This window comes from Colias philodice, chromosome 8 (assembly GCF_061535455.1).
Source record: "Colias philodice isolate Cphi_HAF_F1 chromosome 8, ilColPhil1 Martin Lab GWU primary, whole genome shotgun sequence".
Taxonomy (NCBI): Eukaryota; Metazoa; Arthropoda; class Insecta; order Lepidoptera; family Pieridae; genus Colias; species Colias philodice.
The window spans coordinates 11,773,857-11,797,048 of record NC_143093.1 but is presented as its reverse complement, the minus strand read 5'-3'; the positions used below and the strand labels follow the sequence as shown (position 1 = coordinate 11,797,048).

General features: G+C 32.5%; 1 protein-coding gene and 1 long non-coding RNA gene across 3 annotated transcripts in view; one reads left to right on the top strand and one right to left on the bottom strand.

Annotated features, from left to right (window-relative positions):
- Positions 1-23,192, bottom strand: part of LOC149486837 (uncharacterized) — a 332,103-nt gene that overhangs the window by 47,627 nt on the left and 261,284 nt on the right. The gene's annotated exons all lie outside the window — the stretch shown is intronic.
- The window catches only part of wake (ankyrin repeat and fibronectin type III domain containing protein wide awake), a 55,611-nt gene that overhangs the window by 234 nt on the left and 32,185 nt on the right, over positions 1-23,192 (top strand). The window contains exon 1 of one of the 2 annotated variants that reach the window (XM_089698467.1): positions 21,547-21,911. The exons of the other annotated variant lie outside the window; for it this stretch is intronic. The gene's annotated coding sequence lies outside the window, so the exon portion shown is untranslated. Of the gene's footprint in view, positions 1-21,546; positions 21,912-23,192 lie in introns of those variants that run through there. 2 annotated transcript variants of the gene reach the window in all.

Here is a 23,192-nt window from a genome sequence, read left to right as displayed (position 1 = left end):
TTACTTTTCCGTATTTATGATAATCAACATGCATACTAAGCATAAATAATGATAACAGAGATAATCCAACTAAACCACTTTATTGTACTTATTAGAGAGATGATTTAAATAGGTAATTCTATTATATTTAAAATATTCACCAACACGTAGAGCCGACACTCCATTTAGTTATTTCACAATTTTATTAAGTAGAGTTTGTTGAGGTCAAAAAGCTGTGGTCTAGACCTTGAAATTAAATTATGAATCCTTACAAATAAAACCTTTATTTTACCGTCGTTAATCTTCGCAATAGAGCTTATATTTTATTTGTAAATCAGACAGTGACATGGGTTTAGCTAGAGATAATGTAGACGTACCTATTTAAAATTTACTGATTCAAAGCCATTTTTTCAAATCATCGACTAAAGTAATTTCATATTGGAAATATTCTTCCCTAAAATATTAAACAGCAATTTAACAAAATATAAAATTGGAATAATTATAATATAACTTTATTACAAAATACAATGTTAACGTTTCGCTAAATATGTGAACCAAATCGTGTGAATTGCGACAAACATGATAATATGATGAATTGCAATGCGTCTCCGTTTTAAAATTTTTACAGCGATGTGTAATTTATTACAGAAATTATATAAAAATTGCATAAACTGTAAAAATGAAGGTTTTTGATAATGTAGACCATTTATGCATTAGGGTATCAGCTCTACATTCTACACATAATATTATTACCAAATATTACATTCAAAACGTTACGTGCATACAAAACGTTATATAGAGATGAGAGACCTAAAACGTGACCTCTTCATTATGTTAGGTAGGTATTATTTTTTGCCCGTCACCATACATTGCAAAATTATGAACGCAGTGAATGAGTTGAAGTAATTAATAAATTGCGTTATTAATCCCTCGCTTCTAATCTCTTAATGCACACTCGCATAAAAACACAAGAAATAACTATTAACAGTAATTAATATATCCGTTTACATTCCAATGTGCGCTGGTAGACTGTGAGGTAGGAAAGATAAATTCACTAGACAATATAATGCGGTATCAATAAACATAATGATCCTTAATTGCTATGAACTCCAATAACCTCGATACTGAGGGAGCCTCGAGAATTCTTTAATGAATACTAATAATAGTGTCGTTTAGACGACGCGATGCAGCGGATCCGACACTCGGCGTGGGGAGCGATCGATGGCGCTCCAATTTAATAAGAGCCCGCGCTGGAGGTCAAGAGGTGTCGCAAACTGATCTAATATACGACAAATTGATTTGATGGAGCCAAATCGTGTCCGTTCCGGATCGTTACATGTAAAGCTTTTGATTGTTTACGCGGTCAAAATTGCCAATTAACTAAATTAGCAAAAACCTTACTTCTATAACGTAGGTTCTATATGATGATGTTTTTCAATACGTCTCGACTGAATAAATGTTTGAGTTTAATTTTCAATTCGAGAGAACTTCTTAAATTGAACATAAACGCTGTATAAATATTGAAACATATATTTTATTAAAATTTAAGTTAGTTACAAGTTCTTTGAAATAGCGAGTTAATTTGTTATCTATGAAACAAATATTGACTGCAAAGTAGCTTTTCCTATACATAGAGTTCTAACCAATTGGTAATTAATTTCTTCAGTTAAAAGAAAAATACATAATGAGATCTAGCTCTGTCAGCAATTGAGGTCTCGTTGTTAAGACGCCAGTATGCATCTAAACCTCTTTACAGATTTTGATGTATACTTAAATTCTGGGATAAAGAAACTGTATCTTCTTTCTTTTAAGAAAGATCTAGACAAACAGACATTACAATTTTGTATATCTATCTACATATACTCATCTACGTATAGTTAATAAATGCTACATTTAACTTTATGGATAGGTATCGTAAATTTTAATCTTAAAACCAGATCATGTAAACATTACTTGTTATTCTTTCGAGCAGCGAACTTGATTCTAGTACAATAATTATAAAATTAATGAATTTCTACGTACAGTCAGTTTGTCTAGAAGCGAGAATTTATAATTAGCTCGTATTAATATGCAAGCGTTATATCGTCTACTGCGAATCAATGCACGATGCATAATGCAACAGTAATGCACGGTATTGTTTTGTGATTGTAAAAGTTATAACTGCACTGAGAAAGGTTAATTTAATTGATGTTTTAATAATGTATATTAAATACATAATATGTTGAATGAAACTTTTACTATTCATCAGAGTTGTGTATCTATGGATTGATTCAAATATATTGTAATCATTAAATCACGTGCGGTAATCAAAACAAATATTAACCTTCTTAATAATTAATAATTTTTATTATTTCAAAGAGTGATTTAATTATATGTTTCCAAAGCTTGTCCTATGTTGATTAAAGTATAATCCGAAATCGAAAGATTAAGTTATGTGCTCATAAAATCATCACAAGACAGACAAGTTTATATTGCTAATTACATACGCTCGTATATCAATAAAATCATGCCAACTTTCATTCCACTAATTACGGTTATAAATAATGATGAATTTGCTAGCAAGTAATCTAACCGCATTTCATAATTTACAGAACGCTCACATAATAAATGATTGTCAACAAAATTAATTTATTAAATACATTGTATCATATTATTATATCAGGTAAAATATATCGTCAATATCTCCATTGTTCTGGTTATTTAACATCAATGTGTCCAGTCGACTGGGCAGATCAATAACTTGCTAATATAATGTAAATATAATTTAAATTGCAAATTCTATAATGCATTACGTATGTCTCTAGCGTATGTAATATGTATCACTTATGTATGGAGATCACAATATGGTAATGCATTATGGTCGTTGACCAACGTGTTATTTTTAGACTCTTCTCGTATTTTACAACGAATCTAAGCAGTAAAGAGTTTCTAAGTAATTCAAAGGGACTTGAAGTTTTCTTTCGTAAATCCTGTGATGACCTAAATGATACCTAGGTACCTACCTACTTCTAGGAAGCTTTTTTCGTAGGTAGAACTCAAACGTGCCGTAGAATGTATAAATCTCAGTGAAATTTTTTAATCTTAACAAAATATAGGAACTAAACATAGAATCTCGACGCCATAGTGTTAATAAGTGGGTAATTAATGTACACTTTAGAACCGCTGCGACGCTCCGAGTTCCGACCCTCGGAGCGGTTTATAAGACGATACCTCATTTGCATAGTTATCGACAACTATTGCATTTTATCAAGTTTTCAATAATCTGCCTCTTTTATATTTTATCGCTATTAATATTAAAGTGACGTCCACTTTTTCCGTGCAGTACAGAGAACGGCTCATCGTTAGTTTTTTATTAATACAATATAAATTTGGTTCATTAAATAATACGTTCGTTGCTAAGTAAGAATTCCTAAAATATCTTAAAGATGATATAAAAAGAGACATTACCGTAAAAGCTCTTTCCCTAAAGCCAACAAAGCGTGCGCACGACAGTATCCGACGTCATTACTTTCTGTTGAAAAACTCATTCAGGAAACTGACTTCAGGTATATCCTAATGTAATATTATAAATGCGAAAATCACTCTGTCTTTCTGTCGTTACTTCTTCACAGTTTAACCACTAAACCGATTTGAATGAAATTTGGTACAAAGATTTTTTGAGACCTGAGAAAGGTCAAAGGACGTAGAATAAGATTTATCCTGGAAATCCTACGGGGACGAGAACTATAATATAATTCCTTCGGATATCTAGTTATCTATCAATTGATTTTCTGGAGTAACTTCCTACCAAAAACCTATAAGTTCTAATAACTTTTTGTTAGTTGTAAACTAACCACCACTACAGCTATAATCTAGCAATAATGGAAAAGTTAGTCATAGTTCGTCAGTTAGTTTGAACAAAATATAACATACCCCTACGCTGTGAGTTGTGACATTACTAGAAATATATTTTTGTCATTAATGAATAAAATATTTATTTTCTGAAGTAACATTTTAATTCATTCCTCTAACTGTACAAATGTAATTTTTGTGGTAATTGTCCAAGCTGTTCATTGCGAATTATTCTAATATAGTCATTGACTAGCGCGAGTTAGACTTATTTTTCATCCTATACTTCGTAAGGATAAAATATAGGTAAGTCTAACTCGCGAAGAAAGAAACTAAACTAAGAAAGTAAACCTAAAGTATGAAATTATATCAAGAAATCTATCTTCTTTTCTAAATCCTTTAAATGATAAAGATTACACAAAACATTTAAAACGAACAACACCCGTATCATTCAACACATATAAACCTACATCGTCTAAACCTTTTTATTGTGAAAGAAGTGAGCAATAATCTTGGTCTCGTGTAAATTGGCACAAAGCCCCAAAAGAAATATTCGCAGGCTTTCTGTCAGCCTAAGGGAAATCCTGACGAGCCTACTCTGTTATTTGAGGCCAAAGTAAACGCGTTTTTTCATTGCCGGTTGTAAAACATTAATTTTGAAAAGAAAACTTACACTTTCTAGTTGTAAAATTTTACTTTGTGAAATTTTTAATTGTTGACTTGATAAAATTATAAATCTTTCCTTTTTTAAACCTGATACCGGAGATTTGTTACAAACTTTTAAAATGTAATTTTATATTCTTACAAGTAGTCGATATATTTTATTATTTGCTGAATTTATACTAGGTATATTGCAACGAGATTTTAATGTACTAACGTTATAATATTCAAATTATCCACAAATTTATTGCGGTTTTAGATACTAACATATATTATGTACATTTGAAATTATCTCCTTTATCAGACAGACGTGTTAAAACTTCACTTACCCCAAAATGTGAATATAACATTCTTTAGACAATCTATTATCTCTAAAAAGATAACGCAAATAAACATTAAAATAAGTTCGAAAATGACACTCAATAAAAAATTTAAGTGCTCGTTAATTCCTTGAAACGCGAATAGAAAGGCGAATAGTAAACCGCTAGCTTCGACTCACTACCATTATATGTACTATGAGTACTATGACACTACTGCAAAATCAGACGAACAGTTTTGCATACATTTACATCTCATCTGTATTTATGTTACACACCCTTAAACTTGTGAAATAAGCGAAAAGCAAAACAAATTGTTATCTTTATGACTCTATCTGAGGTTTAACGACGATCCGTAATGTACACGGATTATTTAACTGACTTTATATCTTTCATTTTCCTTAAATTACAGCATTTAATTTAACGAGCTAACTGAAAGTGAGAAAAGTTAAAATAAATTTTAAAACATGAATATTGATTTATATTAAAGTTATATTCAATGAGAAACGTGCAATCGTTTGTCATAAAGTACAGGAAAATAATAATTTGTTATTAAATATTCTGATCAATAGAAAAGAACGATTTTACAAATTTAATGAAAGCAGCCATATTAGCTTTACAAATAGGTACAAATTATTTAGGTAAGTATAAACCTTTGTTATTATTTTTGAAATTATATTTCACTTGATATAAACAACTATGTGATTGTTTATTATCTCTATTCACAACTGAATTAATTTTAATTAGTTTATTTCAAAAACATAGCGCGTTTGTTGTTGTTATAAATAACACGCGATAATTGAAAGAAAAACTAATGTTTTGACATGTTTTATTTATATTAACAATTAACATATAATTGTTTGTTCGATTTGCTATTTTACTTTTACTTTCCTCGCTAGTCTCGTCGTTATAAATAGTTTAATTTATAAGGTGTGTTTAATACCTAATCATGTTACATATTATTTTAATTACATACAAATGTGATATATGTCAATTTAAGTGAAAAATTTATATGATTTTAAAATATGACTATGTTATGACGATTCAAAAGGACTTCTAAAAGAAGTATAATTAAATAAATGTTTGAGTTTGATTTTGAAGATTCATTAAATAACTCATACAGCGAATAAATTGCATTCTACTAAATTTAACATATTTAGATAATACGGCATACACGAAATGTAACTTCTAAAATAATAATATGTATAACAGTTGCTACGTGAATATGGTGCACTTTCAATTCGAGGTCACGTAGCGGTCACCAAAACTGTTACATGCGTGTCCCTGTCACGCGTCACGCGCCATACCTCTGCACTCGTATCCTCACGCTATATTGTGTGAAATTATAACCGTCTTTTTTTGATTTGGTACTAATATTCAATATCTTAGTCTAATACGTGTACAAAAATGGAGTTGAAAATCCAATTTTGTTTTCTTCTTAAAAATGTTTATAGGCTAATTTATAAGGTAATTTTTGCTATTCAGTATTGTGAAAGACTGCCGTTTGAAATAGGTCACAAAATATGAGGTACCAGCCATTAGATCCTCCTACGTAGAGACATAAACGAGTCCCATAACTTCAGCACGGAAACCAATAAAATTAGTTTCATTGTACAAAGAAAATGAGGAACGTAAGATTAAAAGAACCAATGATCTTAGAATTTAGGTATTTATTTCCACCCAAATGAAGCAATAGCAGAAAAAAATCTTCAAATACTTTTTGTGAAAAATAGTTCCATAATTTACCAAATGAAACGTTGCGCAAACAATGCAAAATCCAAATTTAAATTCAAATGTATCGTCAGCTAAAAGTGTAACTATATTCTGAAAAATACAAATACTTACCCACTTAAATATAATTTTATGTAGCAATAAATGGTCAAAGATTCTGGAAAAGTGTGCCGAGACCTTACTTGGTTTGCTCAAAGCTCGGCATTCATTATCCTGCTCCTTGTGATTCCATTGGACGAGCCAATCGATGCTTCAACGATTTTATTTCTGTTCCTTTAGTATTCTTTGAGTTTACTCAGCTTGAAATTGAAGCTATTGACATATCATTTGGTTGATTGTGTGTTCTATATGATTAAATATATATATAATACTCCTGATAATAATTCTGAAAAGTTATAAGGTAACTAACGATATGAATTCAACATTAACCCCTCATTCGCTTTAACAATAAGTATGCAACGTTATCACGTTTCAATCTTACACATTCCCACATACATTAGAAGATGCATATCCGATAAGCGATATCTACAGGAATGGCACAAGCACATCCCCACAGGCAATACCACATTGGAACCCATAAGGCGCCGCTTCTCATCAGCGCAACCAACTGTCGCGTCACGCTCGGCAGCACGCAGCAGATGTTGCATTTTAGGATCTATGGACATTTCTACTAATAATTAGGTTAGTCAAAATGAGTTATTGAGTAAAAGACAGGTGTGTTAAACAACATTGTGGGACACCCTGTATAAATAAATATAAGAAGCAGCCAGTAACAGTAATGACTCAGGCTTATGGAAAAATGAAACCAACAGAATTTTCTTGTTAGCCTTAGTGCTTGATTTATAATACATATTTTGGGGTACAACGTCTCATCTTAATGAAAAAGTTCTTATTTTCCGAATTCCGATTACATTGATTTTGTATTAGATACCCGTTCTAAGATTGGCAGAGATCAACTGGGATCAGAATATCTTAGCTTATGTTAATCCAGATTAAAAGATACATGTCACACGTATTACAAATATATTCATTCAATATTTTCTCCTATATTTACCTTTATGCATATAAAAGCAGTAAGATTGCAATTAAGGCAGTTGTGATAGTCAAAATTTGGGTTAATGAAGAAGATATTACACACATCCCTACAACAAAGGGCTAGGATAATAAAACTTGTTGTATAGTACCTGTGGTCGGGTTGTTTAATCCGTGTTGCGAACTAATAAGGCCGGGCTAAGGCCTGCATCGAGCTGATAATCCCTCAACTACCTGACCTTCGTGGAACTAGCTCATTGGAGATTTTTACTTGGACCTTTTTAATCGTTAAAAAGTCGATCTCTTGTTATTCATTTCACACAACAGGAATAAAGAAATAACCTCTATCGAACAAAGAAACCCTTACTTTTATACACGAGAGCGTATGGAATTCAATATGATTTAATATACAATACCCTTTTATTTTATTAAATGTTTATCTATTGTTTTAACTTCAAAGGTATCTTATATACATATATGTATATCGTATATATTGTATAAAAATGCGGGAACACATATTTAGAAAACTTTGAGATGGGATAACAATAGAGAAATTCGTTATAATATTATCTCAATGAAATAAAAGCATTCATTATAAAAAATCTTTTTTTAAATATTTGACGAGTGTATCCTTTGTGTAAAATTTAAGCCTATATTTAATTTCGCTACACAAAAATTTGATTCATACATTCTGATTTTTGCATAACTAAAGTTTAAGGAAACAAAATTGTTAAAATGGATAAGTTTATAACAAATAAACAGCAAAAGCTTCACGCAGTTATCCTTTAATAAGGGCACTTAACTGTATTTTAACTCATGTTAAATACGCAATAAAAACGCTAGTAACTAGCAGGTTTTGAATCAATTAACAGATGGTCACGAAACTATGATTAAAGGAATAAATGAAGTATCAATAACGGTGAAACAAGTATATTTTATGAGCAATGCAATTCAAAGGAGATAGTGCAGTCGGAGTCTTAGCTGACCTCATGAACACAATGTTAGTGAACTTAGCAGATCATTTTTAGCAGATCAAAAAAAAATGTGAGTTCTTATCGCGTGCAGTTGAGTTCTACAGTTCCTGATACTTTTTAGAAATAGTTCTGGCGTTTTTACCTTAACAAACGACATTTGAAAAAACCCGACCTGGACCCGGCTTAACGTGATGCTAAGACGTAATGCTACGACGTGATGCTACGACGTGATGCTACGACGTGATGCTACGGCGTGATGCTACGCTGTGATGCTACGGCGTGATGCTACGGCGTAATGCTACGGCATGTGTTACGGCGTGATGCTACGGCGTGATGCTACGGTGCGATGCTACGGTGTGATGCTACGGCATGATGCTACGGCATGATGCTACGGCATGTAGCTACGGCATGATACTACGGCGTGATGCTACGGCATGATGCTACGGCATGGTGCTACGGCGTGATGAAATATGACATAAATAAATTTTCTAGTGTTTCATTTTACGCGAGTATTTCTAAAAAGTATCAGGAACTGTAGAACTCAACTGCACGCGATAAGAACTCACATTTTTTTTTTATCTGCTAAAAATGATCTGCTACGGGAAGTTGGCAGATTATTTTTTCAAATGTCGTTTTTTAAGGTAAAAACGCCAGAACTATTTCTAAAAAGTATCAGGAACTGTAGAACTCAACTGCACGCGATAAGAACTCACATTTTTTTTGATCTGCTAAAAATTATCTACTACGGGAAGTTGGCAGATCATTTTTTCAAATGTCGTTTTTTAAGGTAAAAACGCCAGAACTATTTCTAAAAAGTATCAGGAACTGTAGAACTCAACTGCACGCGATAAGAACTCACATTTTTTTTTTGTTCTGCTAAAAATGATCTGCTAAGTTCACTAACATATGAACACAGCAGTTTCACATGATTATAAAGTAATATATTTTCGATTACACGTGGAAGTAATGATACGATAATAATTCTCATTTGCATGTTTCATGCTATAGTTAGCTCTCTCCACTAATGGGTAAATTTTTATCAAATGTTTTTTTAGCACTACTAAATTCAATAAAACTGATTTCTTTATGTATTTGCTTCCTTATTTCGTCACCTAGGAACGTATCCCCTATAACCCCATATAAATTACCATTCCATATTCACGGTTTCTCTATTCGCGGCACATTTACGGAACCTATTGGCCGCGAATAAAGAACTTTTACTGTATATTATTTCTAGTCTGTGCTTATACCTTGGCCAATGATAATATTTTTTTCTCTATCAAGCCAAAAAAGGCATTTCTATTTTATGAACTAAAATATTTAAAAATTTACATCTTACATTGAAATATCAATTAGTTCCAATAAAAATGGCACCGTATTACCAACAAATTTAATAACGTGAAGGAAGCAGAATTGTATCGATTGTTTGTTCAAGCTGTATTAGGAAGTAATAAGTTATTACCCCGGTAATTGTATATTTGTGTGCTCAACGTGACGGGACCCCGGGCGTCCCGGATGACTTGGGTCCTGTAAGGTCCCCTCTAACGGTTACCATTGAGCTGTGACGTCACGCTGGCGGGTTAAGCTTTGTCACTAAAATTAATATCCTGCTTTTGGGTGCCTTCGAAAAACAAAGAATTATTGAAAAGGAAAAAATAATTTTAAGAGATCGCTTTTGCTTGAATAAAGTATACGGATAGCTAAAGATAGTTATTTTTGATCGATAATATACACTTATAAGTAATTATATTTTGTACATTACCTTAGTCCTTAACGATAAACTATTTAATTAGGTAATTCTAACGCAATTCATTATTTAATGAACCTTAAATTATTAACTTTAATGAAAGATTCCAAATTACGGACATAAAATATAAAATGTTCAGTAGCTTAATTAAAATTACGATTAAGATACAATAAATACTAATAACCAGAACTAAATAGTAATTGGCTTTCGGTTCAGAATTGTGCTCATAGCTAAAGATTACGAAACAGCTCCACCTACAATTATAGAAATAATTTCAATCCGTTATAATTGAAATTAAACTCACGTCAATTTTTGGCTCATTGATGGTTATTTGATCTCTATAATGATTAATAATTATTTAATTAACCGTAACCGTAGCGATATAAGAACACTAGCTGTTCCCCGCGGTTTCACTCGCATTGCTCCGCCCCTGTTGGTCTTAGCGTGATGATATATAGCCTATAGCCTTCCTCGATAAATAGGCTTTCTAACACCGAAATAATTTTTCAAATCGGACCAGTAGTTCCCGAGATTAGCGCGTACAAACAAACAAGCTCTTCAGCTTTATAATATTATATTACTAGCCGCTCCGCGCGGTTTCACCCCCGTGGCTCCTCTCCTTTTGGTCGTAGCGTGATGGTATATAGCCTATAGCCTTCCTCGATAAATGAGCTATCTAACACCGAAAGAATTTTTCAAATCGGACCAGTAGTTCCCGAGAACAAACAAACAAACAAACTCTTCAGCTTTATAATATTAGTACAGATAAGTATAGTTATTATCACGAATAATATACTAGAGTAGGTAATACATATTAATTTGTAATGGTTGCTTCAAGCGTCCCGGTAATTTGTCTCAATTAATCAGCTGAATAAAGTAAAAGCTGTAAACTACACGTTCCTTAAAAGCGCAAAAGATCCCACTTTGTATTCCCAGTAACAGCTTCACCGGAGTGAAAAACGCAAGCTCTGAATAATTCAGTATGTTGTAGCGTTCATCAAAAAACTCCTTACCAGTTACCGCATAGAACATCTGTGTCTAAGGGAATTACTTTACAGTTAATACCTGGTTACTGAGCAGGTAAAAATGCTTAATTCTTATTCATTACGGTATAATTTTAATCTTTATTTTTTCAACATTTTTTTGGTGTATTGGTGTATTATCAGAAATTTCTTAAAATATATTTGAAAAGATAATAACTGTGTTTTCATCTATATTTCATATTATTTTATTCTATTACGTTTCTATTCACGATTTAGTAGGTCATTTTGACTTGACATAAATTTAGTTACAAATACGAATGGAGTCAATAACCTGGATAATATTTGAATGGCTCATTATAGTTGAAATAAGTGGAAAATAAGTAGATAATAAATCGAATCCACAATAGATCTAATGGATAGTGCAGCAAATTCGGAGCACACAACGGGAGCAATGCAGGTTCGCGTTATTACCAAAGTTTGCGCTATCGACACTAGAGCACTAAGTTAACTGCCTGTATCCCGACTTTTATCTCCTCACTATTTATGTCTTTCACACATTTCCTTTAAACGTCCAATTTCGTATGGAAATTGGCAATTGCGTTCTTTAGAACTAAATCGTTAGACCAAATAAACAACTCAAACGTGGTTGCATATTGCGAAATAAAGCATTGAAAACCAGCGCCAGGTCGTTTGCGGTTTTCCTATCCCATTCATTTAATAGATGTTTTCTTTCTTTAGTATACTTTAATCACAGTTCTTTAGTACGTTAAATAAAAAAGGTTTCAGTTCTTATTACGCTTATAATTTATACAGCCTATACAGGGTACTAATCCTTAAAAAAATAAAGCAAAATTTGTTTGCGGATAATACAGGTAATTTTAAATGCCTTATACGTATATTACCTAATTGTTATGATTTCAGTTAAACGTAATGAGTAAATTGGAACACTATATATGTACTACATTATGGAAATTACGTTATTATTGCACAATAAGATAACCTTAATCATTTGTAGAGATTTCTCTCTAATTAAATATCAACGTTATAATATGACGTATTCGGTGTGGTGACCACAAACTATGTTTTTTACAGGTAACTGCTAGGTACACACTACCTACACACTGAAAAAATATTTTACTTTTAAGAAGCAGCTAGATCTTATGAAATTTTTCATATTATAATAAGCTGTGATTAATATTGTGAATCAATAAATAATTAATCATTAGAGACCTGAATTATTTTTTAATTTACTTGATTTTCTACACAACACAAATTACGTAGTGATTTGAATTTAAAGTGCATAATTAAACGTCAACTACTCCTGCAAATACACTCGAACCTCGAAATGCATAGCAGTGTAGGAGAGGACTGAGGAATGCTATTTCCTCCGGGAGGACATCGACATGTGTCGACTGTCCGGTGCCGAATACAACCAAACTTGTTTCAGTAAACCCGGTTAGTGCTAATGTTTGCAGACGTGTGCTAATATACTGGGTCACAGAGCTGAATCAACCTTTTGTATTTCCTTTCGGAGTATTGCTCAATATTAAGAATTATTGTGACTGTTGTTACGATGATTTAAGCATATCACTACATAGTATAAAACAAAATTTTTCTCTCTGTCCCTAATCCCTAGGTCGCTTTATACGCTTGAATATTTAAAACTACGCAACGTATTTTGATGCGGTTTTTTTAATAGGTATATAGAGTGATTCAAAAGTAAGGTTTTAGTTTAGAATTTATTATGTTTTAGACAAAGCGGGCGAAGCCGCGGGCGGAAAGCTAGTTTATTATAATTATGATTTTCAAGATTATCGTTTAAGAACCCATCGTAATATTTTTGTTGCCTTAACATTAAATAAGAAATTGTATAAGAAGAAAAAAGCTCACTAACCACATAGTAAAATAGTGAAAACAAGAGCAATAGCCGAGCTTTCAGTCCAATACATCTTAACTCTTTGTTTTACGACGCTTCCGCGACATTTACTTCGATTTATGTAGACATTTAAAGATCCTTTATATCAAGTATATTATAAAAGTTATTTAACGATTTATTTGATCGTGACCTTCATTAAATTAAGGTACTGGCCGTAAAATGTAGCAATTAAATTGTTTTGTTAAATTAACTGCAAAAGGTACATCTTTTAAAGGAAATTAAATAAGTTTTGAACATGACTGACTATACGGTAAGGTCATGGGAATTGAGTTAATTATTATCATTGTCTATACTGAGAACAATCTATAAACAGCAGAATGATTATAGTATCAGATATCACAATTATGGTGTGATCTCCGGCGTCTAAAGCTTGCGCTGCTAGGGATAAGTTTTTCAAAATAGTTTTACAGCCCATTAAAATGCTAGACTGCACTAATGAACTCTTTAACGACGACACAATTAACAGCAATAAATAAGTATTTAATCGAGAGCTTCATATACGGACACTACATCCAGTAACTAATTGTAATTCAAAGACTTGTTCATAGGCGGTCTAGGCACGAACGTCTGAAAGCACGAGTCTGTACAATTACAATATAATAAGTAAATTTTGGGTACGTTAGTATCTGATACTACAAATAAGACTACAAACCTTCCTGTAAGAACTGAATATTAAAGGCCATAATATAATTGTCTCTATATTCCTAAATTATCAAATTAACGTCTTGCGAATAATATACAGAAAACATTGAATAAACTCCGAGATTTTTAGTTATTCTGACTAGTAAAGTTCTTTACAGAGTACCGAAACACAAAAAGAAAAAAATGGTATCCTTATAGGATAACTTTCTTGTTTGTCCGTCTGTCTATCTGTCAAGTTTGTTTCTTCCAAATATTCAGGTGTATTGTCCCTTGCAGCTATTAGAAAAAAAACAAACTTCTAAGCCAACACCATCAAGAGATATAGTAGTTTATGCTGCAAATTTTTGACATTCGTAAAGGAATCAAAACCTACAGAGCACTTCCCGTGAACACAGAATCTTGAAATTTGGTACGAAGCAACGTCTTAAAGCACAGATATAGGAAAAATTATGAAAAACATAAATATATAACAATCGTTACGTGTTAGCCTTTCGGGTATAATCTGCCCTCGCATGCAAGTTGTTCAAGACAGGTTTAATGGCGAGTTTTTGCAGCGTGTAATGAATTGCCGCGCGATGCCCTCCGGCCCGGAGCTTCCTCTACGGAATTTAAACCTGTGTTTAATATTCAATTTCTCTGTATTAAAATACCAGACTTTTGTTGTGTAATGAAAATCGCTGCAGTTATGGTTTGACAACTAGGTATTGAACTTGATACGTCTATAATGAACGTAGCTATAGGTACTTTAAATATTAACTGGAGTTAAATCGGTTGAGAGCTATGGTATCGAACCAAAGATTTCAGATATGCAATATTTATGAAGGTGTGAATGAAATCGTGAAATTATAATTTAATACACTATAGCTTTTCCCCGGGCTTTACCGCCAGGACAGACCTTATATAAGTTTTAGCACACACAAAATAAATAATATATTTATTCTATGTTTCAACAATACATATATGTATTATGTAGTTTAAAATATTTTATCTCATTTCATTTGGTAATAAGTTTTTCCATGTTGAAGCGTGTCGTCCGCAGACTAATTAAATTAAAAAAAAACTTTATAAATGCAAAGTGAAGCTTTAATGATCCAAATACAACTTGAATTTATCTTAGCTTCGTACTTTATTGTAATTCGCTGTGCCAATATAAGCTGTAGGAATTAATAAGATTTTTTTTTCATAATACCTACCGTTATGACCAACAGGAGCGGAGCACTGCAGGTAAAACCACGGGACACAGCTAGTAATTTATATCGTTATAAACATCAGTCTACTTCATAATATTATATGATAGGTACTCTTTCCACCAAAAAACAATTTTTATGTCGCCTGCTGAATCAAACGCAATAGAAAATGAACAAAGATAATTTCATTAGTTAGTTCATGTCCCTATTTCTCACTAACTACGCTTTCAGTAATAATATCTAATATTTAGGACGATAAATATTTAATTGAGGTTCAATATGAAGCAACAAACTTTCACCGCCAATACTCAATACTCGGATAATGAGAAATACAGTGGCTTTTCCCAGTAATTACGTACTATGTCTGGTTTCTTGCTACGCCATTGTGGTACGATGGATGTGTTTCATAGCAAAACTATTTTGATGCTTTGCTAAATGATTTACAACGAGATAATTGCTGGCTTGTTGGTTTTATCGAAATAATTAGACGTGTAGTTGAGTTTACGTATAGATTGTAGACTAAGTAATTATGAAGCGGTTCTATCCGTTCTATAATCTTATTTCGCGTTTCATTTTAATGTTTACTAGCTGCGCTCCGCGGTTTCACACGCGTAGCTACGCTCCTGTTGGTCTTAGCGTGATGATATATAGCCTTCTAGGGCTTAGCGTGATGATACATAGCCTTAGGGCTATCTAACACCGAAAGAATTTTTCAAGTTCCTGAGATAAGCGCGTTGAAACAAACAAACTCTTCAGCTTTATAATATTAGTATAGATTATGTGAAGTGAAATAAAAAAGTGAATTTTGACTCTTAAATGTGGCTTTTTGGCTATGACTTTTGTTAACATGGCGGTCATTAAATCCCTGTCAGAAAATTGAAAATTATCTGCTTGGTAGAGAGCAATTTATCTTTTAGAAGAAAAATCGCTCACAGCATCATTAATAATCCAAAGGAGGAGAATAATAAATTATTTAAAAAGAGATAAATTTGGTTGTCTTTGTCGAAGATTTTATTCGTAAGGTAAAACATTTAAAACAATCCCATGATCATACATTTTAATAAGTCACGAATCATTATTAATAATTAACATTTTGTAATATAGATCACAAAGGAAATTATGTGATATAGATTACAATGGTTCATTAATTTTAGCATAAAATATTAATTTAGACGAGGGTATATTTCTCAGTGGTATCAGACTGTCATGTCAGTCTATACGAATATTGTAACAGTAATTATTTGCGCCTAGAGAGCAGTTAGCGAATAAATTAAAGTCTACAAGGTACACGTATGAAGATTAGATATAACACGACATACCCTCGTCGACCTACATCACCTAAGTCACAGTATAATATTAGCTAGCTACCGAAGTGAGGGAGAACTAGACTTTGAAATTAAAGCTAGAAGTATATACAATGCTATATCTATTCCACTGTTAATTACACTTTACTTTTCGTTATAAAAAGCAGTATTTTATGAACCTTCTGAAAGTTTCATTTTAGAAAGATTTGACGATTTTTAATAACTTAACTCGTACTTAATTATAGGCATTAATGAATTTACAGCGTGATTTATTCAGTATAATATTATGATTTAACCCGACCTTGTGGTCACGGGCAGATAGTATATAACTTTATTGAATCCCGCAGCCCTAAACCCTAACTAAAACTTTTACAAGCGCTCGTGAATAATAATTTTTGCGCCATACGAAGTTTCTTATTTCATAATAAGTACATATATTATTATTAGATAACACTTGTAGTATGTATAAAAATTACCACAAGGCCTGTTATTACTTGCTTTATCCGAGATGTGTACCAATAATCAAACTAATGTAGTTTGAGGCAATACAAGAAACTTGTGAACTCGGAGCCAAGTCGCGTCATTGCTTGGCAAAGGGGGACTCGAAGTTACTCACATAAATGGTAACTCCAATTATTGCAATTTCAACTTGTTTGTATGTTGTATTTCGCTGTAATGAAGGCAAACAATACGATGTTCCGATACCACAACAGTTCAATTATAAACAATCAAACCTTAACTTCATTTATGTTTATGGATAGAATTAAAAGTAAATTAATTAATTAAACATGAAACTTACCTCTACTTATCGGGCTTTTTTTCAGTTTTGTATTTTTTGTAGTACTTAGGTATTTCATAATGTCACGCTTTGATAGAAATTCGATTGAAACTTTGAAAAATACAATTTTTATCAATATTATTTATTACCTTACCTTCATTTTGAAAATCGAATTAAATGTTAGCAACATAGACGATGCATAGACGTAAATTTATTGTTTTTCTAATTAACAGATAATTTTGAACAAAATCTGAAAAACTGATAAATAACTTCCTTTTTTTTAAGTTGGTTGAAAAAACTTGTAAATAATAATTTGAATATTAATAAAAAAGTAGGATAAAGAATAATAACAGTACCTAAATTACCTATTCGAAATTCGAAATCTATTTCTATCATTCAGAAAATCAGAAGACTCGATTTATTTGTTTATTTTTCACGATATAAATCCGCTGCTTTATCAATAATATTTAATACAATAACCTCAATAAATAGTATTATTGAATGAAAAAGTAAACGATTAGAATCACGTAACAATTAACACAGCGACGATCACTTTCACCGGCGGCCGGCAGTGATGACTGACGTACTATCGCATCGTTGTAATTACTAGCAATTTGCACTTACACTTAATACATACACACATTAGGGCTATGAGTAAATTCAAATTCATTTCCGACCGGCTTCGCAGTAAAGCTTTATTTTTTTGTATTTTAATGAAATTTTACGATTATTACGATTATTGTATTAGTATTATGTATATTTTTTACCTAATCTGCAGCTAGCTGCAGACTGTTGTGACAGCACTATGTCTACGATTGTTATTACTTTAATGCTTTTATCTATGTATCAGTGTATGTCATGTTGGTGATCCTTAATGAAATAAATAAATAAATTACTTCAATTCATTGATATAATTGATTTTTTTTTTGAAAAACATACCTTCGAAATTGGATGCTACAAATTTGTTGTTGCTTGAAAATTTCAATATTAAGTTTATAGGTACACAATTGAATTAAAATCTTGTTATAATAACGATGAAGCAATCAATCTTATTTAGACATTAGATATTCGGTCAAGGAACTTAATCACGAGTTTGAAACAATAATTACGCTTAATTGGCTCAGAATGCTGAAGAAATTTGATTCACGAACGAGAAATGCCATATTATTATTACGTGACAGAATTATTATAAATTAAAATAAATTATCCGTCACAAACGATGGTCACAAATTACCTAGTTAGTGATATCGCTTTCAGATAATATTGATATTATTTTTAGTAAGAAACGAATATTTTCTACAAACAATAATTTCAAATGACTATAAATTATTGTATCTAATAATTAAATTTGCACAAAAATCTGTAATTTACAAAAAAAATAAGTTCCTAGAAAATAGTTTTAGTAACAAAAACATCTAATAATAATCTATGATAGTTATTATTTAATCCAAAAATTGCTTTTTTAATGGTAGCTTAAGTTTCAAATCTAAATCGATCTCTATAATGAGATGAAGTACATAAAGTTGCGCAAGAGCAAGTGCATCAATCACATCGCCCTGAAGTCAGGTTCGTCAGACCCATTCATTAATTCACAATAGTCCGTTTTCTTATGGGAAAAGGTATACATTTTTGAGTAAAGCAATGAAATTTGGTTCGAATGTTGTACTCGTCCACCTAAGCCCAAATCGCCTGGTAGCCAGTGTCTACTCCCCTGCATATTGGAGGGAGGGGGGGTTATAGAACAGAGCGCCCGGCGCTCGGAAAAAAAACTCTGGCGGATTCATTTGGCCCTTTGAGTCGAGTTTGGTGTCGTTATCAGGTAACTAGATGATGCCTGATTCATTCCCCATACCAGTTTTTTAGGGTTCCATAGCAAAATATGACACAATCTTTAAAATAATAAACTTTTGGCAGTGGCAAAATCCAAACAAACCAGTATATTTTTATATTTTTGTATCAAACTTGGCTTATAAAAAAATACTGTCTGAAAGGCCATTTCATGCAGATTATAAAAACATTAACATGTAACATATATCTTACCATTTTCAATGTGAAATAAATTATAGAAAGTACAGGAACGTTCGTCAGCGCAGCGTAGGGGACGGCTAATAGACCCGAAAAATAAGCAATAACATAAAACAAAAACCAGTCAAGTGCGAGTCTGACTCGCCCATCGAGTGTTTCGTACTTATTTGTCCTATACCATGTTATCTTGTCTCATGTCTGGTAGGACCTGGTTAACTGATACAGACACACTTTCGTCTTTATAATATTAGTGTGATTTTTAATCATCTTTAAATTATAAATGAAGTCAGGTAACATTGTTAAAAATAAAGATAGATAGTAATAGAACGTTTTTGTATTAATAATAATAACAACCACCTCCACAATTACATAATGCGGTACATTTGAGCTGGCGTATAAAACACTTCAATCTGGAATTGCAAGATTTCACGCACCGACATCTTATCAATTCAAAGCTTCTCTTTTCTTTTTATTTCAGATGGGCAAGGAATATTTTGATTTTTTTAGGTCCCTTAATGTATTATACAGCCTGTAAAACTGCCCTTAAGGTGTGTTGTTTAAGGGCAGCTTCTGTGGGAGGCAAATTTTCGATTTGCCTGTCCGTTTTTGTTAAAAATTTGTTTGCGACCCTCATTTACTGTCACAGCGGGGTACAATGTGAAAAACAAACATGTACTTATAATAATTATAAAAAAATATAAGTTCTGGATAAGAGTATCCTTAAAATATCGTCACCGTCCTTACCTATCATGCATTGTAATCACAAACTTTTCAATTTCACTGTCTGCATATTTGCCACTGTAAAGTGCTTCAAATCCTCGTGTGACATTCGGATATGCCTTCCATACCTCAAATGCAGGTGTACCTATAGTTCTTTTAGACCTTCTAGCTTTGGATTACACGATATAGCTATACTAGCCAAAATAATGTTAAGAACAGTCGACAGATATGGCTAGTACAGAATATCATGTATTCCAAGCTAGAAGGTCTAAAAGAACTATAGATAAACTATAGATAAAGAGCTATAGATATATATAGAGGATTTGAAGCACTTTACAGTGGCAAATATACAGACAGTGAAATTGAAAAGTTTGTGATTACAATGCATGATAGGTAAGGACGGTCACGATATTTTAAGGATACTCTTATCCAGAACTTATATTTTTTTATAATTATTATAAGTACATGTTTGTTTTTCACATTGTACCCCGCTGTGACAGTAAATGAGGGTCGCAAACAAATTTTTAACAAAAACGGACAGGCAAATCGAAAATTTGCCTCCCACAGAAGCCGCCCTTAAACAACACACCTTAAGGGCAGTTTTACAGGCTGTATAATATATTAAGGGACCTAAAAAAATCAAAATATTCCTTGCCCATCTGAAATAAAAAGAAAAGAGAAGCTTTGAATTGATAAGATGTCGGTGCGTGAAATCTTGCAATTCCAGACTGAAGTGTTTTATACGCCAGCTCAAATGTACCGAATTATGTAATTGTGGAGGTGGTTGTCATTATTATTAATACAAAAACGTTCTATTATTATCTATCTTTATTTTTAACAATGTTACCTGACTTCATATATAATTTAAAGATGATTAAAAATCACACTAATATTATAAAGACGAAAGTGTGTCTGTATCAGTTAACCAGGTCCTACCAGACAAGATAACATGGTATAGGACAAATAAGTACGAAACACTCGATGGGCGAGTCAGACTCGCACTTGACTGGTTTTTGTTTTATGTTATTGCTTATTTTTCGGGTCTATTAGCCGTCCCCTACGCTGCGCTGACGAACGTTCCTGTACTTTCTATAATTTATTTCACTTTGAAAATGGTAAGATATATGTTACATGTTAATGTTTTTATAATCTGCATGAAATGGCCTTTCAGACAGTATTTTTTTATAAACCAAGTTTGATACAAAAATATAAAAATATACTGGTTTGTTTGGATTTTGCCACTGCCAAAAGTTTATTATTTTAAAGATTGTGTCATATTTTGCTATGGAACCCTAAAAAACTGGTATGGGGAATGAATCAGGCATCATCTAGTTACCTGATAACGACACCAAACTCGACTCAAAGGGCCAAATGAATCCGCCAGAGTTTTTTTTCCGAGCGCCGGGCGCTCTGTTCTATAACCCCCCCTCCCTCCATTCTGCAGGGGAGTAGACACTGGCTACCAGGCGATTTGGGCTTAGATGGACGAGTACAACATTCGAACCAAATTTCATTGCTTTACTCAAAAATGTATACCTTTCCATACAAGCATGCCCATAAGAAAACGGACTACAAAGGCCGTTGACTGAGCGACGAGCGTACGTTGCCGCCATGTTGGCTGCCCTGCCGCCTGCAAGCGTCGCGCCGATTGGTGCCCTTGACGCGACGTACGAACTTCACACTCAAACAGTTGTTTATACTTTATTGTGAACGTTACATGTTTTTAAATCGTATTCGATAAAAACTTTTTTTAATAGTTGTAAACTTAACAATAAATAGCACAAAGTGTCTAAAATATAATAAATACGGTATAACCCTTTGTTATATATAGTGGTTGTGTCATAAATGGTGCTTTATAAGACAATGCGGTGTATTTTAATACAGTGAAAGTGTGGTTAAGTCGAAACTAATAATAAATTGTGTATTGTTATAATTTAAATTTAAACAAATTAATAACGATTTATAATCGTGTTGTTGAAATCTTATATTGTAATCATTCTTAATTAATAATGAACACGTCTGTTGTGTGTAGTGATTGATGAAAATGAAATACGAGCGGTTTTCGAAGGTAAAAAAAAGTTTTTAATTAAATAGCGTGACTTGTACGACCCGTACGACCCTGGTCTTTGTCTAGTAATCTAGTAGACCTCGGAGAAGGCCCTTTTTAGTAGATAATCGGCAAAATAGCTCTCCAAGACCTACAGCTATGAATTGTATTTGTTCTAAACAAGTTCCCTTTAATTTTTATAACATACCTAGCTACGTTGGTACATAGTATGTATAGGTTTTATTCATAGTTTTGATGGATGCATTCGGTTTGGTAATTGGTATTCGTATTTCTTAAATTATAAATAAATAAATAAAATAACGCGCCAAATTGTGTCGTGTTATTTTATCCTAATGAGATTCTCCAGTATAATCACTACATAGTATAAAACAAAGTCGCTTTCCCTGTCCCTATGTCCCTATGTCCCTTTGTACGCTTAAATCTTTGAAACTACGCAACGGATTTTGATGCGGTTTTTTTTAATAGATAGAATGATTCAAGAGGAAGGTTTATATGTATAATAACATCCATTAAATAGTGGAGAAGTACTGTTATTTTTGAGATTTCTAATGTGATGTCGTAAAAAATTACATTTTCTCCGCTTACATTGCAAACGCAGGCTAAACCCTACGAGTTTTATCAAAATAATGTACTAAGTATTATACACATTGAAAAGATCTACAGAAAAGTCCGCGATGGTATATGTCTATCTCTTATGGATAACCCACAATAACTTTTTTTTGTCATTTACTTTTTACGACAAATAATGGCAAATTTTCGATGCGATTTTAACCAATACAGCATTAATCCTTAACAAATTAAATACCTTGAATACATTGTTCATTTAATATAGATCTATATGGCCCTTTACACCGTATGATTTAAGTGAATATTTTCGAAGATATTACAGATTTAAAAATTGCGGGACGTAGCGTTTGCGGCGGTACCGGCCGGCCGCCCGGCTATCTGGGGGCACGGCAGTGCCCCCGCCAAGTCGAGCAAAAAAAAAGCGGCACGGCCGTACCATCCTTTTCTCGAAGCAATTCGGGCCTTTTTCGACCCCCTATAATTCGGTTGTGGATAAAGCAAGAAACCTGAATCTTCAGTAACTAATCCGGCATTGTATAAACACGGAATATTTAAAATTTCAGTCAATTTGAACCAGTAGTTTAAGAATGACAACTTGTTAAAGTTTCTAAATTTTGTCACTCACTGACTCACCGATCATCAAAAGTCCAAGGCACTTCTAGCAGACTTAGAAGCTTCATATTTGGAATACATATAGAGTTTAGTGTCTTAATC